The sequence below is a fragment of the Adiantum capillus-veneris genome, chromosome 13 (assembly GCF_014529385.1).
Source record: "Adiantum capillus-veneris isolate H3 chromosome 13, ASM1452938v2, whole genome shotgun sequence".
Classification (NCBI taxonomy): domain Eukaryota; kingdom Viridiplantae; phylum Streptophyta; class Polypodiopsida; order Polypodiales; family Pteridaceae; genus Adiantum; species Adiantum capillus-veneris.
Window position 1 is genome coordinate 88,123,561 of NC_140943.1, and position 4,926 is coordinate 88,128,486.

Sequence of the window (4,926 nt, forward strand, 5' to 3'; positions counted from 1 at the left end):
TCTCAAAAAAAATATTCATGATGGGAGTGTGACCAGGGGGTGATTGCATGGCTATAGAAACTTTGTCTCTATATGTGGATAAATTTCAAAATTTACAGGTTGGATTGCACTCAATCTAGCTAGCATTAAGGCGCATATTGTTTGTTTGTGTACATTTGGGCACCATTGGCACCTTAAAATGCGAGGGCAATGAAAGCAAAAAATTTCACTCAATCGTTTCTCTTGCAAGAGTTTTGGGCATCATGCTAAAAGAAAGGGCGTGCTGCAAAATACACACACACACACACACATATACACACATGGAGCACACATGCACGTTCTTCTTTGAAAGAGAAGATTGTTCAACCATTCACATGCTTGCCCTTACCCATCTTTTGTACCATAGCAGCCATTTGGCTTAGCTCCCACTCCCTTGAATGTGAGACAAAGCATTGAGGCACTACATGGAGGAGAGTCTCTTTTTGTATGCAAATTATATCCCTTAACTATTTAAGAGTGCGATCATCATACCCTACATGAGTGCTCAGCTTTTGATCACATCAAACTTGCTTTACCCCCATTTTAGCCCATACCATGGCCTACATACCTTTCTCTCCTAGCCACCTTATGGATTTAACTTGTTAGTGGCCACCCTTATATCCATAGTCTTCAAGCAATTTACATCTTGTACTCGGTCCCATAGGTCAATCTAACCTTTAAGGATAATCTCTCTCTCTCTCTCTCTCTCTCTCTCTCTCCGTTGACCTTTGAGGTCACTATGATTGTTTCTATAATATTAAAATTTATGTCCACCTCTCCTTGTATAAGTATGTGAGCATGCAAGCCATTGAGTTCAAGAATCAACGTTCATCGGCTAAAAATTTTTAAGTCTCTTGTGATCTTCTTCTTCTTCTTCTCTTCTCTCTCTCTCTCTCTCTCTCTCTCTCTCTCTCTCTCTCTCTCTCTCTCTCTCTCTCTCTCTCTCTTTTGTAACTTGCTATGCAGCATGATGACTTGTTGCCAACAATGTTTGGATTGAATAAGGTTTGCGTAAACTTAATAGCTGAGAGTCGGGATTAGTCGCTCTCAAGATTAACGGGTCTCAAACCACGTCACTCTGAAGAAAAATCTCTCTCTCTCTCTCTCTCTCTCTCTCTCTCTCTCTCTCTCTCTCTCTCTCTCTCTCTCTCAGGTTGCATGTCTAATTTGTAGTACTAAAATGAAGCATGTGAGAGACTAAGAGCCTGGTCGTGTGTACCAGCAAGCCTGCTTTTTGCCCGTGTAGGAGCCGGATCTTCTCTCTCTACCTGTCTAATCGTGGTAGTTAAGAGCCTCAAAAGGGGCATAGCCTTTCACACGGTTGACTTGGTTGACTTTTGAGGCCCTCTCGGCTAGCAGGAACCTACTCAAGATCTATCTCATCGCTCAGTCAAATCAAGCATTTATCTTTGAAGCCATCGATTTTCTTGACTTGCAAACAAAACTGGAAGGCTATTTAGCCGTTCCAAAGTGACCAGGCTCTAAATCAAAGCAAAATGACATGAAGACAGTCCTACAATGGAGGCACATGCATGGAGGCATCCCTACAATAAGAGACCGGAGTCATCATTTCTAAGGGGAGGCAAAGGGCTCACATTAGGTATGCAACACCAAGGAGGATTCAAATGAGTAGAGGATTGCTAACTCCAAGACCAAGGCCAATATCCTCGACTGGCAATGATTATCCTCTAATGCAATCACATCAGTGTTTTGGAAAAATAAATTTTCAAACACACAAAATTGATTTCCTTTAATTTTCGAAGAGAAATTTTTGAAAATTAGGTTTATTTTGCAAGTTTTAACACTATTTTTCTCTATTTTGGGGCAGAATTTCTCCTTTTCCCCTTGCCCTCAACCGGTATTTTGGAAATTAAAAACGACATGATATTAAGCTGAGACACATTTTTCCCAAACACTAAATTGAAGACCCGCCTTGCACGATCGTTGCCGTGAGCACTGTAGCAGCAGGCAATGCCACTTGTCCCCTTACAGAACCCCTTTTTTCTTGCCTATGTCAAGAGTTTGAATGTAAAAACTTGGGAAAGCTAAAAAGCTTGGATGTTCACGTTGGAGCTCTCAACATTGTAGCATCCGTTGACTCACCAAAAAAGACGAAAAAAATGTGGAGACGGATGTGGGACTCTCTCTCTCTCTCTCTCTCTCTCTCTCTCTCTCTCTCTCTCTCTCTCTCTCTCTCGTGGTGTGGAGGGCCGCAACATGCAAAAATGAAGTCCGTCAAGATCAAGGGTGGCGGACAGGTGGCGGTAGAGGAGTAGGTGGTTCAGCAAGCGCTTGTGGCGAGTGGGGCATGTATTGGATCCAAAGTCTTGGCGTCCTGGCTAGCGGAGGATTGAGGTTGTATAAGGGTGTGGGTCTTGTGGCGGATCAGCTGTTGGCAGCCACGGGTGTTGATAAAGGAGACTACATGAGGCTTGTTGCAACAACATTTGAGAAGTTGTACATGAAGTAAGTGGTGGATTGTGTTCATAATCGAGCTTGGGGAAGGGGGGGAGGGCATTCTCTGTCAAGTGCCAAGGCAAATCAATGGCACCCTCTCTCTCTTTCGAACAAAAATAGACACACACACTTCTCAACATGACTAAATGGGATTGGCTCTCTCGCTCGCTCGCTCTCTCTCTCTCTCTCTCTCTCTCTCTCTCCCCGACACACACACACAGCTGCAGCAAATAACGGACCTGCGACCCACACGACAATGCCATAGAAAATGAAGCATGATCGATCTCTCTCTCTCTCTCTCTCTCTCTCTCTCTCTCTCTCACACACACACACACACACACACACACACATGTTTGAGTTGGACCAACTTATTGACACGTGACATAGCTCATTGTTCGTTATTTTTTCAAGCTGTAAAGTAGAGTCACCCTTCACAAAAACAAAAGTAATCACCCTTCAAAATTGAAGGCTCACTGCTAAAAAGTTTGCATAATATAAATATATATATATACTACTAAGTATTGTGACTTTTTGACATAACAAAGAAGTCAAAACTAAGTGTTTTCATTTTCTACCATCCCAATACTTCTACTTACCCTTCACTTTTACATTTCACCTACCCTTCACTTTTACATCTCAAACCAAATGTTTCTTAAAGGTTCTTGAAAGGAAGGAAAGAGTGACACATGGATGCCCTTTCCTTCCTTGAAAATTTTAAGCTCAATTATATATAGTATAGATAGATATAGATATAGATGGTCAAGGTGACACAAAGGCATTGAAATTTGTATGCTGCCATAGGAATGTCACGTTCTCACAGGTATTATAAAGTTTCAAAAAAATTGTGTAAAAGGGTATGGTCATGCAAGGCTTAGGCTATGGTCACACGAGGCTTAGTTTTTAGTAGGCTAAGCCGACAATCGTTGATGCGAAACAATCTTTTGCAGGAGTCCATCGGCTTCGTAGACTAACTATGCCTTTTCCAGCATAGTTGAAAAACTAAGCATGTCTCTTGTCAGTCATCCCCTTGTTTTTCTCTCCTCGTTGCATCTCACCCTCTCTCTCACTACATGCATTTGCTCGTCACTTTCTGACCTACTATGCTGCCATCGTCAGGCCTGTCGAGGCTTACAGATAACTAAACCTTGCGTGACCATGCCCTTAGTTATCAGTTATTGATAACTATGCAAACTATGCCCAGACAAAGCATTAAATGAACAACTAAATCTCTTGCACATGAGAGGCTTAGTTATTCATTCGTCCTCCCAACTATGCCTTGAACTTCACAACTATGCCAAAATCGACATAGTTAAGAAAGGTAGGCATGGTAACTTATTTAATACTCATGTGACCAAGAATGAGGAATAACTAAGCCTCATGTGACCATTGGCTAAACTCCTAAGGAAGCTTGCATTTTTTTATTTTTTATTTTGGGTCAAACATAGAAAGGAACGACATTTTATTACGAATGATCATAAAAATTCATCTTTTATGGCCCACATATTATAAAATTAGAGAAGACTTCGTAAACTCCTAAGGAAACTTGCATGGTTTTTGGCCAAATATAGAAAGGGAACAACATTCTATACTAATAGATAATAGGGGAGGGGATTCTCGCTCCCCCGTGCCACGCGTCATAAGCTCCTAACTCCGGCGTGCTCAGGCAGTGTAATCTGAGGCGCTAAGCGAAATAGTGAGAGAGAGAGAGAGAGAACGCGAGAGCGCCAGCCTTTGAGGTCCATGTGTCTGGCACGTGCCATGCACATGAGTGCGTGTACGGGGGAGCCCTACGTGTACAGGGGAAGAGAGAGGGAGACTGCAGCCTTGCACCCACAGTCGGAGGCGACCCCTCTAGGCGAGAGAGAGAGAGAGAGAGAGAGAGAGAGAGAGTGAGTATGCCGGCTATGTCTCTATGTTAGCGTTGAGCACGTCGGTTGCGTCTGTGTGTCGACGCTCAAAAAATACTTTTTTTCAAAAACTTAACAGTATAGGTAAATCGACAAAATTTGAAGGTTTTCTCACCTAGGTAATGACTTTTTTATGGTGCATGAAATTTTTTTGTCGGTTGCGCATGCATGTCTTCATCCTACCAAAGTGATTTTGAGAATGGTTATGAATTGTTATGGCATATGATTTTCTTATGTTACACATGTCTCCATCCTATCATAGTATGGCATATGTTTTTGAGAATCGTTAAAACTCCTCAAAGATGTCTATTCTTAATTAGATAATGAGTTTAACGTTTCATAGAGATGCTGTTTTAGAAATTCGAAAGATTGATCTATCACTGCCTGGTCGCATAACTGCCTGGACTTCCTCGCGGAGAGAGAGAGAGAGAGAGAGAGAGAGAGAGAGAGAGACTCTCGAACTGGCGCAAGCCTCGAGATAGCTCAAAGTCTGCAGCAGCATCCTCAGACTCGAACTGCGGCAACCTGCCCAGCTTGGACTTGC